At 36.9% G+C, this 14,831-nt stretch overlaps 2 long non-coding RNA genes across 3 annotated transcripts in view; one reads left to right on the top strand and one right to left on the bottom strand.

Moving 5' to 3' along the window:
- The window catches only part of LOC104365073, an 87,383-nt gene that overhangs the window by 20,697 nt on the left and 51,855 nt on the right, over positions 1-14,831 (top strand). The gene's annotated exons all lie outside the window — the stretch shown is intronic.
- Positions 316-14,831, bottom strand: part of LOC122154722 — a 29,766-nt gene continuing 15,250 nt past the window's right edge. The window contains exon 2 of the long non-coding RNA XR_006166769.1: positions 316-1,949. This is a non-coding gene — a long non-coding RNA (uncharacterized LOC122154722). The remainder of the gene's footprint in view (positions 1,950-14,831) is intronic.

Raw genomic sequence — 14,831 nt, 5'->3', positions numbered from 1 at the left:
TTGTTCATGAAGGCTGAAAGGTCTGCAGAAAGATCAAGAGCCAACGTCTTAGGGCATCCCCCTAAATGTGAGGGGTGTTTTTTTAAATGCAGGGGTTTTTTTGGTACAGATCTTTTCATAAGTATCAAGCTTTTATTTAACAGTTTTCCTTCTTAATATATGATTGCATACTTACATCTGTGACTAAACTTAGCTAGCCAGAAGCATGTTTTCTGTAAAAGTTTCAAATTCAGTAATTAATTAATAAGCCTTTCAGCACCTGACAATACAAATATGTTAGGTAGCAAGATCACTGTAACAATTAGAAAATAAAGCTTTTTTTTTTTTTTGAGGGTACATTTTAATGGAAAACTGTTTTGGTGTTTCTTTCTTGGGCAGATTTTTATAGTGGGTGTAGAGATCTCTCTTTTAGTTAGTCAATGTTGGTCCCTAAAAACTGGCTCTACTCTTACTGCTTGTCATATGTCATTTTATCTTTAAAGACTGCAGGAGTTCCTGCTTACTGAGAGGGGACACCTTGAAGTTTTGGCACTATCCTCTACAAAGTAACTTATACTGAGCTGACTTTCTGTTACCATGCCAGCGAAACATCAAATGTTGATACTATGTGTGAAACAACATTTGATATAATGGCTATTAAGTTGCTTGAAAAAAATCATGTAAACATGGATTTCATGTTTAGAAGAGTTGGCATCTAAAAATGTATGTCATGGATACGGGTAATCAGTGTTGATGAATTGCTATAGGAGAAAAAATACTTACATTTGTGTACCGTATGCTAGCCTTAACTCTAGCTATTTTTATATTCTTCTAAATATTGGAAGCTGGTTATAAATTATTTAAAGACATGAATCTTTTCATTTGTTGAGGCATTCAGTGCATCATTTAAAATGGCTACTAAAGGAGAGAAGTGGATGTGCTCCTCTCCTAACAGCTGAGCATAAAAATAAGGTATCAGAGATAATAATATAGTTCCAAATCAGTAAAAATCACTGTTATGTTTGCTGTATGAGCAGAGCTCTTCACAGAATGCTGTTCTTATTCTAAGATTACAGTTATCTAAATAGGTTCTCATTGCTGGTGATTTTCTATCTTTGTTGGAAATGAGAGAACACAAACACTGAAATTTTAAGTCATTGATCTTCAGCCATGCTAAAAGCTTCCAGGATTTGGAATTTGAACCCAGGATTGGATCCATAGCCCTTTTACATTTTGAAATTTCAGAAATTGTGCAGGTGAGTAGGAAAAAGCAAATGTGAAAGGAAGAAACTGAAATGGAGAGGAGGAAATTATTTTCCTTTACAGAAGGAAGGGAAAGATGAAAAACAATGTAACAAGAATAGGAGAAATAATAGGGTGAAAAGGGAGGAGTCTGGTAAGTATTTGCACTAATATTTTGTATTCAGTGCTCAGACCTGTTACGCTTTATGCTTGCATGGAAAACGGATTGAGACTTCAGCTTTCTGACTAGCTGCTGTGCTGAGCTGTACTTTCTTCTCTGTGCACTTTTGCTTTAGCACAGTTGCTTCTAAGGAAGGCTTTAAATTGACTTTCAGAGCCAACCTGAATCACAAAGTGCATTATTCTACTAGAAAACGATGACTGTCCCAGTGTTCTGTCTTCCTAAGTCAGCTCTTAAAAAAAGACACTATTAGACAACAAAAAAATCAAAGCCAGTTGTTTAGATATATTTCGGTTGTTAATTCTAGTCACTAGCATTTGGGGCAAGGCACGGGTGGGTGGGCAATAACACTTAAGAGTGGCAAAATTTGTACAAAGCCTAATTGTAATAATGCCGAAATTGAAAATTGAAACTGCTAATTAACCATTATTCAACAGGACTAAGCAGAGTCAATCAATTCATAACCAAATATAGCTATAGAACATTGGATTACTTACACTGGCTTTCACTACAGGTTAGACATCGGTGTGTGGATTTCATCCATAAGCTGTAATAAAATAAAATGAATTAGGAAACTGGCAGAAAACAAAAAAAATTAATTCAGTACTTTGTTCATTTATGCACTTAGTTACTGCATGATTCCCATGAGTATATATGGTATTGTTGCAGAGTAAATGTTTAGAGAAATGATGTACTTTTTAAACCGAACAATTAACTAATATTTATATAGTGACTATAACTGCTCTTTATAAATTACCATACTAGAAACTTGTTTATTTTTAAGTACTGAGATAGGGACCTCCCATTCTCTTATATTCACTTGGTGGTACGCATAAAACACTTGAACTGTCCACCTGAGCAAGGCTTTAGTGTAACTGAACCCCAGGCTGATGTGCAGCATCCCCTCTAAAACTGCCCAGTTCCAACCGGGGACAGAAAGAGTGAAGACGGGTGGAGCACCGGGAGGCCTTACGGTGCCAATTCACAAATAATTTTGGAGTGGTAACATCTACTTTTTGGAAGGTAGTGTATTAATTTCTGCTGATAGAGAGGGATAGGTCTGCATAACAACCACGCTATAAATCGCTGTGTGATTGGGTTCCCTTTCCTGTGCAGTGCCTGTCTCACTGGGCAGCAGTTTTTCGAGTCGCCCCGTGAAGATACCAATCCTGAAAAACTGACATAGCTGTACTCTTTATGTTAATTCTAAAAGGAAAATGAAATTAAATGCAGTTACAACTTTCAGAAGTTCTAAATAAGAGACTTTGTGCTGTATTTTATAATTAGCCCTTACTGTTGTTTTTCATTAGTGTTACGCTGTTTTATATTACATGACTCTAGAGTTGTTCAGATCGTATAAATTCTCCAGTGCAAAGTCACATTTCAAATGGAACAGTATTTAGATTTTAAAGCTGTCTTTTTAATGGCATTGTAACTGACAACTCTGTGTTGTTCTCATGCAGTAGGCAGTGTCAGGATGACTGCATTCTGAAACAGTCATTAATGGAAGGCCACTGCATGCATAGGTCTCCGATGAGGTATGAATTGCACCGTCTCAATATTATGTCCCTCTGTGCTGACAAGAAAGTGCAGACTGTGAACTGTCTCTCTGGTGTATATTCTAGCCCCCAGATCAGTGCCCAGGAGGAAAGCTCCCTGTCCCATCCTCTCCTCTGGTTATTTATGCTTTGGTAATGCAGTTCTGTAAGAGCGAAGTCTTGGCTTTGCGGCTGGGCTCGCAAGGTGGTGTGAAGAGGTTGTCCCCACAGACCTGCTCCACGCTGAAGCTTCCCGCACAGAGACTGGGCTAGATACCAACTTTCAAACCAGCCCTTCGCCCATGACGCTTGTATTTAATTATAGTTCATTTAAAATAACCATTATAATGTAAGTGTACAGGACTGTGACAGAGGATTTCAGCATCTTTTCGCAGCAGTATTTACTGTATTTAGTAACAAATGGCTGAAATATCAGCCATGCTATTTTAAGTATCAGTTAAATGTGATATTTCCTAAATCGGGTCTTAATATTGGGAATATAGAATTCCAGTGATGTCAAGCTTTGATTTTTACTTAGAGCAGATAAACTTAAAGCCTCAGTAGTACGTAATTAGTCCTAATAGAAAAGCAAATTGTCTTTTATCTGGGTCAGACTTAATTTTTTTTTTCTCAGTATAGTGAACACAAGTAATGCTCAGTAATAGAAAAACACCATGCAGCTCAAACATATTACATGGTCTGTGCAGATGAAAGTCATTAGTAAATTTTCTTTGTTCAGAGTAAAGGAAGTTTGAAAAGATGCTGTTTCTCATATTATTTTAATCCAAATGTTGTTATCCGTAGGCATTCATCTTAAAGATTCGTTGCTAGGTTCAGAAATACCTAGTGAACTTCAGAAAATGAATTACATTTCAAACATGTGATGCAGAATCTAAGATTCAAACCTTAGGATGGGATGAATCGCCCTCTGGAGGTGCCCGTTTCAGTCTGCTGACTTCACGGGAGTCCTGCTTTGAGCTGACTAGCTCAAACTAAAAGTTAAGTGAGCGGCCCGTCACCTTAAGAGGGGAATAACTGGCCATTTCATGCCATACTAGGTCTTTTCTGTAGACGTCTTTCTTTTTAAGAATGGCTGCCTTATTCCTCACCTTTTCTGTCAGTGTTCTTCTTGTACTGTTTCTAAAATAAATAAGCACAATTGTTACTGCTGCTATTTCCTGTGTAATTTGTTTTTTTTCCTGTCCTTTTCAATCTTGTTATCTTTCCCTGTTTTTTTCCTTTCTTTTTTTTTTCTTTTTCCTGACTCTTTTTAGCTACCATCTCTTCTGAAGCTTTTCACTTGCTACCTCTCCTACCTTCCATGTTGAGACTACTGTCCTAACTTCTTATGTGGAAGACTGCTGACCCTTGCCTTTGATGCTGATACCAGTATTTTCTGTAAGACATAGTACTTTAGTGAAGACAGAAAAAAGAAGAATATGGCACTCATGAATTTTTTATGGTTTTGAATAGTCAAGAAGAATTGTTCTTCTGTCTTCATAAAATGTGCTGGTTTCCTAATGTACTTGTAATTTGAAGATGTTTGTAGAAATGTAAAATCAAATGTGAAGAAAATAAAATCCATATTAAAGACATTTAAATTTAACAAAATACAGCATTAGTCTTTATTTTAAAAATTGAGTCCTACACAGCTCACTTGCAAAAAGTGGGATAGATATAAGAAGTTGCGTACTGGTAAAGTCTGACTTATTAAAACATGAAATTATTTTCTTCCTCCCTATGGTAAGATTTTCTTGATTTATACCTGTTAAAGATCTCTCCTTCTCCTGAGTCCTCCCTCTTCTCCTTTTTTTTTTTGTTCTTTTTGTTAACCTAAGTTTCCTGTTCCTTTCTGCACTGGACTCTCCTAACTCTTTTGGTTCAGTACTGATCCATTTTTCTCTCGTGAGCGCATCTATTTGCCTACAATATTGCCCTAAGCACGATCATATATATTCAAGAATATATTTACTTCTAAACACTGGATGAATCTGCTATTTTAGGTCTTCCTGTAAACCAGATAAGAAACTTAACAATTCAGTGATGGCATTTTAATTTTTTTATGGCACATGTGCTTTCATAGGATCAAAGTACCGTGCCTCATACATCAATGGAATAATAATTATGGACAGAGATAAACATTCCTGCAAAAATACAGACTTATGGTACTTGTTCAATATAGGAATGCTAACTTAAAAAGAGCATCTGAATGAAAGCAAACATGCTGCATTCCTAAATGGTATGGCAGAAGTTTTCAGATTTCATTTGCAGATACAGAAATGCTAATGGAAAGAGTGCTTTGTATTGATAGTAACATAAGCCATTGAAGTTTAGAAAAAGAAAACAACTAAAAGATGTACATCCATAAAATCAGGAGAATTTTTGCAAACCGTGCTTTGTCAGAGTGGAAATATTAAATAAAAGTTAATGTTTTCTGAGGGGTGGATACCTACATATTTTATTATCCGTACTAAATGTTCTTTAGATAATCTGAATTCTTTGGGTTGCAGTAAAAGGAATCCCAAGTACATGATAAAACATAAACAGTGAAGTTCAGAACTTTTTGGTTTAGATGTGTAAAATATGATTCTGAAGCCTCTTCTGATACTTAGAGTAATTTGCAATAAGAGTAATAATAGAACGTGCTTGGAGGTGTGGCTGAGAATGTAATTTATGGTGTCTGAAAGTTTTTAACTAGTGTAGTTAAGAGCAGGAATTTGCATAATTTTGAAACTTCATTTTGAATTAAAAAAGCACCTTCTTTGCCAGATTCATTTACTGAGCATGAGGATGACATTACAGACAAGGATTAGGAAGCAGAGGAAGTTTGGAATCTCTAAAAGAGTTGCACTGACGATGAGTTTTTCTGTTGTACGGTAGCAGCAGTAAGTTTTTTGTCAGAACGGATCAACTGCGACTAATTCTGTAAAAATGAACTGGATGAAAATTATCCAGAGAAAAAGAATATTAAAAACTCTGTAAAACCTGTTAGGATTTTCCGGGGTATATCCTCAAATGGTATACGTTGGCATGCATAAAGTTAAGTCACCACTGCTTACTGAAGATTTGGCCTTTCTATTAACTACATAATTGCCTAAACCACAACAATAATACAGTACAGATCCTGAAATAGTCCCTTACTTAATACTTGTATTCATTTTACAGTAGAGTAGTTATGGAATAAGGTCTTACTCATCACGATAAATAATACAATTCTAACAATGGCATATTCTTGTTAGAAGGAAGTACATCAAACTGACTGGAATTAGCATAGTTTTAGAAAATGTCTTTGGTTTTGAGAGTTGTGTATCGATATCACTTGTTAAGTTGCAAAACTATCGCTTGTTTAATAGTACTGTTAATCTAAAATTTAGAGCTGTAGTTTGAAGATAAAATTATTTTTACGCTAAAGTTTGCGTGCTTTTGATTTGCAATTTTTGGGTGATAATGTCTCAGTTAAAAAAAAAAACAAAAAAAACAAAACAAACCCCACAGTTAAAATGTCTGTCTTTTTAATATATGAAGAACAGTGAGGAAAGCATAGCTGGAAACACTAAGAAAACAGGAAAGGTTTTTCAGCAACTAAGTGTAACCGTAGGGAAACACTTGCAAGAGGAGAATAAAGTTGAGTGAATATTGCCACATTGAGATGTGAAAACATACTTAATCTATAAAGTTCTGCAGGAAATAATAATGAAAAATTAGGTCTTTCTGTTCATAAAACACCGCTTTAGGTACATGTGGTCTTGAGAGGTGCAGTGCCACTATTTGATCACGTTGCAAACAGGTCTGGCTAAGACATAAATAGAATATAACTATCTGTTGCTATATGAGGAAGATAAGCTGAGGGAAGCATAATTTATAAAACAACCACCCTGCCTGCAAATCCTGCAATCCACATGGCTGGCAGACACAGAAACAACTTCACAGGAGAAAATGAAACATGCAAAATCCGGGAAGATTGTGTTGAAGCTTTGTTTCATTTGACTTTCTCTAGGATTATGAGGATCTCTACGATTATGATATATATATATATACATACACATAATATATGTATATTATACATACATAATTTGCTATGTATATGAAAGTAAATGTGTGAAAGGCTGTAAAAGGGATTTGAGTTACGTGCAAGAAATGTTTCAAAATGGGCTACAGGACTATATTTTTGTACAGTACTTGAAACACCTGAAAGAAGTAATGAGAATTAATTCAGTCCTGGATCTGATAGTGATCAGGGGAAAAAAAAAAAAAAAAAAAAGATACTAGATCTAAAATGGAGACCTTATGCATGTACAGTATTTCTGGTTTGATAAAGAGACCAGCAAAAAGGTAAACATATTGTGAAAATCACTGACAGAAATGTTAAAGGGTTTGAAGAGTAATAGCAGAAAGCTGGTTCAGCAGTAACATTGCAGGAGAATAAAAGCAAGATTCTGCTGTAAGTAAATGTTTAGTGAAGTATAAAGTAGGAGAAAAGAAACTGGAACTGGAAGTGGGAACTTTAAGCTTGCCATCATGCAAAGATAAAATAAAACAGAAAGAAAGCTTGGACCATGTGGTGCTATCTGAAAAAAACTAATTATCCACTTAATTAGCTTTGCTAATATAATCTGAAAATATGTGAAAAATTTGGAGAAACACTAGAAAGCAGGTTTTTTTCCAATTTCTTCAACTTTTTTCTCTTTGTTTCCAATAGAGTAATACTGAATAAAAGGAAATCTGAGATCGCTGTCCACAAATCAGATCGTTGATTTTAAAAAGATAGCTGAAGAGACAGCGGACACAAATGGTAACTGTAGATCCAGGAAAGCATCTGCAACTATGAAGGGGTCCAGATTCTGTACCCCTGTTCTGCTCGTTGGAGGTAGGAACAAGGTAGCCAAGATCCCTTCCTACCCACGGGCTGAGAATTCTCCTGCCGCGGGGCGGGGGGGTCACCGTCAGCCTAACGCTGGCCTATCCCTCTGCCGTGCCAACAGCTTCCCTCCTTCACACAGGGTTGGTAACGGGAGCATAAGAAGGTATGCCCACCCTCTACCAATCCTCAGCTGCAGTTAGTTCCTTAGATGACATCTGTACTAGAAAACAAAGCGGACCGCAGCCCAGTTGAGCGTCGGTAGCAAAAACCGGAGCTCCCGTTTGCGTGGCTAACCCGTGCGCTCTCCTGGAGCAGCGTCGCCTTGTTCACGCTGCCTGCTGAGGACACCCCCCAAGCCCTGCTGCTCCCCAAATCTCGCCGGGTTTTGCCCGAGTGCTTGCTGGCCTGGGCCAAAAGCACGCCAGAGATCATGCTAACAGTTAAATGGCGTGGATTGTCCCAGCGCAGAGCTCAGGCATGTGCCCTGTTTAGCTCGGTGACGGCGCCGTAACCTTACAAACTCCATCCAGTTGGCAATAATCACAACTGTACTGGCCTGCTCTAAATTAAAGCCACAATGGCACGAAGCCCAAAAATCTGTAGGTCTCTCTCAGACTACTGTTTCTTCAACAGAAATGTCAGTGATTGTATAAATTTGGATGTAATGTGTGACCGAAAAGATAAAAAAAAAAAAAACCAAAACGTGGAAAATCTGAAACAATTGGTAAATTAAGAAAGTCAGAGGAGGACAATAAAAGGCAAACCAGTACGTATCTGATGTGGAAGCATTTTTAAATAGAAACTGGAAAGCCACTTAGATGCGTGCATATTCTTTTCAAAATACACAAGGTCACAATAAAGAAGTCAGTATACGACCATTTGGGTAAATAGATTTAGTTCATTATTAAAATGCAGTTTGGGTCCCACCTGTGTGGTTCTCCTTGTAGAATAAAAGACTGAAATATAATGCATTTGCTTATGGTGTTTTATTCTGGGACTTTTGAGGACTCGATGCTGAAGTGGGCATGCTTCAATATAAAAGTGACCTCATCGTGCACATGACGGGGCAAGTGCTTTACTGAATATTTATACAGATTTCAAAAAGGGATATGCAAGAATATTTGGGGATTAACATAATCTCTATATTACTTGGAGAGTTTTCCAGTATGTGATGTGATTACCATTAGGTTCCGGGTCATATTTTGACCTAGTGAGGTCACCAGTTATTTTCAGGTTGTAAAAAACTATGTGCAGGATGCACCAAAAGGGGGAAATAAAATGACATTCATGGACTGCTTTGTGACCTGGGATTAACTGCTGAAATCTGAAGACAGAAAATAAAAAGGGAAGGGAAAATGTGGCGAGTCAGACAATGTTGGAGCATAATGTGTTAGCATTCGGTTGAATATTGTTTCTTAAGTTACTCAGAGGTAAAGAGAGGCAATAAACTGCTCAAAGAAGAACTATGTGCAGATTCTGAAGGGGGGGGGGGGGGGGTGTCAGCTCCTCTGGTGAGTGCTGAGGGTGTAAAGGACACAAATGAAATATATGAACTGGGCAAAAATTTTAGGATGCTGTAGATCAAAGGAAAATGGCCAGAAGTTGAGCAGGAAGGTTGGGAGTAGGTGTTTGGAAACAATTCTTAATAGGAAATGAATCTTTATGGAACACTGGGAAGCCAACAGACCGTCCTAACAACTATTCAACAGTAAATTTGCCTATAGATTAAGTATTTGGAGAAGCAGTCGCGCAGAAATGCAGGCAGCTTTTCTGGAGGGACTAACTGGCTGTTCTGGTTTTACTGTATTGCCGTCAGCTGTATGTGCAACACGGTGGTGGGGAACTGTGTTGGGAAAAATCACTTCTGCAGTATGAATGTACAGTTCTGTACCTTTGACTTGCTTTGGCTTCAGCAGAGTTACGTGCTTGCAAATAAGAGAAATATATTCTTGCAAATAACAGAAACTACATTAAAAAAAGCAAGTTGGTATCAGTGAAAAATATAAGCAAGTAGCATTATATACACATAGATGGAAAAAACCCAAATCTGTCACGTGTATTTTATACCTAGCTTGAAAAAAATAGTGTTCTTTCTTACAATGACTTTGTAATTTTGCAATGCAAATGCGTTATATAAAATTACAATAATACGATCCCCTCGAGCATAGTTGTAGAAAATTACATGAAACAACCAAACAAAATATTTGAAGTTGTCCACTTCTTTCTGAAGACATTACATATTCTAAACCTAATGTCTGAACTGCCAGAACTGGTAGTTCTTGTTTTGAGGAAAAAAGTAGTTTCAAGACTCCTGTGAAAAGGGATTCTGAACAGTGTCACGGCAGAAAGCGCAGGTATGACTGTCGGCTGGAGAAGTTTTCATAAACTGCTTCTCTCTTCGTTATGAATACATTCTGTGCCCATCACTCCTGCTTAAATAATCACTTGTTGGGGGGGCTGCCGCTCTCCGTTTCTCGAGGAAGTGGGGGGACATCACCATGTTTCAGAGCTGCTGGGAGCTAAGTGGGAGTATGGTGAGGAGGAGATGACTGCATCAGAATTTTGATGGAAGCGTAGAGGAGCTGTAAAAGTGCTTTTCCGGCGGGGGGGAATGGGTGGCTCTGAGCAGGAGTGTAATGCTGCCGGGAGCCCTTATGCCTATTTCCTCATTTAGTACGTTGAGAGCACACCTAGGTATCATGGGATTTGGGTGTTTTGCTGATGGATAGATTAACCACATTACAAAGAACAACTACTAAATTTCAGGAATTCGTTACGAAAGTACCCTATGAATAAACTATATGAATATTAAAAGGCAAACCCAAACTGTAGAAACCACTTCTTAGAAGAACTTTCATATGTGGCTGTGGTATAGTTGCATAGTCTGTGCAAGTGAAGAAAATCTGGGCTAGATGTCATAAACTGCTGCCCAGTTTTTCACTTTTTTTTTTTCCCCTCCCCCCCCCCCCCCCCCCCCAAGGAAATAATTTGGAGATTCCTGGGATAAACTGTCTCTGGTTAAAAAAGGTAAATAAACTAGATTCTCTAAAGGCAAGCATCTGGAAAGAAATGTGAAGACAGCCAGGCACTGCAGCATTTAGAGCACTTCTTTCATCTCTTATTATCTTACATCTTTTGTTTTACTTTTCCCGGTCCAGAATATTTCTGCTTTATTCAGACAAAACTCATTGAAAACAATGTAGAATGTGACATACTTTTGCCACGAACTAATAATTGTGTAATCATCAAAAAAGTATAGTATACTTCAACTAGCAACATCCTTCCACCTCCATTTCAACAGAGACAACAGGGAGTGATACAGGCTTTGAGGCAAATCCTCCTTCTATTATGCTTGATTCTCAAGGAAAACTAGTTTTATGCCTGCCTGTCCATCTATCTATCTGTCTGCTTATTTATTAAGAGTATGATAATTCTTGTTCTGGCTGTTAAGCATAAAAATAAAAGTTATAGTATTACTAAGTCGAAGGCATACGAAACCCCTGGTTTATCCAGTTCTTTGAAGACAAGGAAAAAAATAAGAACAGGTGACTTTTTCTACATTCAAAGAAAATTAAGTGCCATTACTGATTTCCAAAAAAGGTACTGAAGTGGTGGACAGGTGCATTTTATTTCAAGGGTCTGTAGGGCCTACTGCTCTAGAGTACCATAGAATTCCATCTAACATCAATACTAGCTAGTTTTACAGATGAAGCAAAATCAAAGAATGCTCATGCAAAATGGCCGATATAAAAGTCCGTGAATAAAATTGTTGTACCTCTGTGTTAAAGTCTGGAAAAGGAAAATTATTTTGGTTTCCACCTAAGGGTGAATCCATAGGAGAGCACGTGAGTGAAAAGGTTTTTGGAAAGCAAGATTCATAAGGCACGTTTCAAAAGACTTGTAGTTGTTTAGTCTAGAGAAGAAAAGACGGGAGAATAGTCTGACATCTGAAGATTATTGGGAAGAAGATGGTCATCGATTGTCTTCTGTACCCAGTTGTGGAAGGACGAGAAGAAATTCTCTTAATTTATAGTGAAGAAGAGCAGGCTACATATTTGGAAAATCCTTCTAAGTACAAGGACAGTCAAAGACTGGAACCAGGCTATGTGGGAATGCTGGAGCATCTTCCTCACTGGCAATTTAGAACAGATTAGACAAAAAGTTTCTGTTATCGCAATGCTTTTACATCTATCTTCTGCCATAATTGTTGGTTCCACTCAACAAATAATCTGGAATATTAAGAAGTAATTTGAAAAATAAATTCGGAATGAGGAGATGAAATTGGATAGTCTGAGCACATGATAAGTCATCAAAAACGCAGGTATAGTTTTTCTGTCAATAGATATATTCTTGTATTTTGTGTGCCTTTCTGTATTTTAATTTTCGAGTTTATATACGTATAATTTCTATTTTCAGATCATCGATAGGATAAAGTGTTTTACCTGTTCATGCAAGCAGTACTATTACTACTGTTACTCTGCTTACACTACTCGATCCTCCGGGCAGGAAGCTGGTTTCAGCATTGTCAATACCCTTTTACTTGGCTTCTAATTCTATCTAGAGCACATGCTCTTCAGGTATGTCTAGCTCTGTAGATATTCCGGGGAAATATTCTGCATTCAAAATACGTGCCGTTTCTTTTAAGTCACATATAGATAACCAGAGTTTATTATTTGACAGAATATCTGAAGAAGTCTGATTCCTAAACAAAACCAGAACTTTGCTGATGAATTTTACTTTCTGTGGTTAACAGCCTATTTTTACTTTGATAAGTAAAGCCTGCTAGTAATAAAAATGAAAACTACTACCTGGGCTGTGATAATGGAACCCAAAAGTGAAATTAGTTAGTGACATTAGAAAGTATCACTTGTATTTCTGCTCCAAACCTCATGATCTTTTATTTTCCTGTACTCAAAACCAACATTAAATAATACGTATGGTTCACGTTACCAGCATTCATGGCCCTGATTATAATGTGAATCATTTGTGTATATGTTTTTGTTAGAGCATAAAATACGTAACATAAGAGAGCAAGGATACTGAAGGAATGAAGATCATTTGCCTGTTCAGAATACTGACAGAATGCAGTCCATTCAGAATACTGGCTAGCATGTCTGTTCTTTCTAAGAAGTGCAATGTGAAGGATGGTGAGAAAACCATTTAGATTTATTGCTGTGATAATCTGATAGCGGCTTGAGGATTTACGTGCTCATATCAAACAATAATTAAAGTCTTCAAATGAAACTGTTTATCTTCCAGTGGTTTTTCTTGTATTGGGTCTGTGACAGGAAAGGCTGTGAACATTTGCAAATGGACATTTTATGATACCTTTTTCCCTCAAATTGTCTTAGAAACGTTTCAATTATTAGAAGCAGCTGTATTAAAAATGTGAATAGTGGCCAGAGAATCGAGTGGCTTTCACGCAGTTAACCTCCCAGAGAGGAAGATCCGAGTAAGAGAAGCAGCACCCCTTCACTTCTGTAGCTCACTCTGCCTTGTTATCCTGATCCAGAGCCAAGGAGTTCCACTATAACTTTTCTGTTTAATACTGCACTTGAGTCATCTAGATTTACCTGGCTTCGGTTTATGGTAGGGTTTGTGTGATCGTTTTGTTTTGTTTTGTTTTGTTTTTTAAGTAGGAGACATTTACATGTGTTATTTGAGAATTAACTCAGAAAGAGACGACTAAAGTCATAAACCCTTTATAATACAGGCCAATCTGGAAAAGGTTTATTGTCAACTCGAAGAGAATTATTCAAGAATAGGAATTACATACCACTGCACCTTTATATTAATATAGTTTATATAGTAGAAAACCGGTGTAAGTCAGGGAAGCTTTTGGAGGAACATGTCTAGCAAGTAACTTTAGAATGTTTAACTCACACTTTTTTACAAGGATAGGAAAATAGAATTCCTAGGTAGAAGTGAAATACTGCTTTAAAAAGGCCTCTGAAAATTGAATGACTTGACATCTCATGAAAGTCAGAGAACTAGCTTATGACCCAAGATGAAGAGAGAATAATGGTTCTAAATTGTGAGATGCCTTGAATGAATTGAACAAATTGAGAAAAATTTACACACTGCTAAGGCTCCTTTTGCTTACAATTGAAATCTAAGGTCGTCTGGTTTTACTCGTTAGAACTTGCTTTCAACATGTATACTAATTTAATAATTTTTGTAACTGAACATTCACATTTATATTTATAGTTCAAAGTTATACAATGCAGACTGTATATTTTCAGTTTTCCCATTTAATAGTTTATTGAACAGTTTAAAAGTAATTTTTTCTGACTAAAGTAAATATTTACTTAACCAGAAGGGATTTATTATGGTGAGAAATTTAGTATTCCAGCATATCTTCAGAGGCCTGATGGAGCCACTACAGAAATCAACCCCCAGCAAGGTGCCTGTATCTATTTTGCATTGCATGATACTCAGAAGAATAGACAGCTAGTAAGGTAGGAAGGTGTAACCACTTTCAAAGGTGCCAATGATTTTATCATTTCACGATTTTTAAAAGATTACTTACAGGTTAAATAAGGACATTCAGAAACAGTAAGAATAATTAAAGGGTGCTTAGGAATAAAAATATTATTTGCAGCTTAATTAAGTGAGGTAAACAGCCATACATAGGGAAACTAGAATGATGTAACATTTATTTACATTGGCAGGAGAACCTATAATTGGAGGCGGAACTGGGAAAACATGGTGTGCAGTTATTCTGAGTTATTCTGTTGTAGCAGATTTAATAATGTTTTAAAGGGGTGGTAATCCCCTTATTTAACGTAACCGCAATTGGACTGGACAAAGCAGTAGAAACTGTTCTTCAGAAAGACAATCCTATGGTTGGATATAGGTTGGAAAGTGTTATATAAGTGTTAGCATTTAAGAATGCGGAAGTTTTTTTGGCCAACTTTGAGAAATAAATAAGAAAATGTCAGAATTAAGGAAATATTTGCTCTGGAGTACTATTTGTATGTAGTTTGGGACTCTCCAGAATAATACCGTGATGTACAGTAACAGTCTAAAG

The sequence above is a fragment of the Tyto alba genome, unplaced genomic scaffold (genome assembly GCF_018691265.1).
Source record: "Tyto alba isolate M040663 unplaced genomic scaffold, T.alba_DEE_v4.0 Super-Scaffold_45, whole genome shotgun sequence".
Lineage (NCBI taxonomy): Eukaryota > Metazoa > Chordata > Aves > Strigiformes > Tytonidae > Tyto > Tyto alba.
This window is presented reverse-complemented; position numbering and strand designations above follow the sequence as displayed.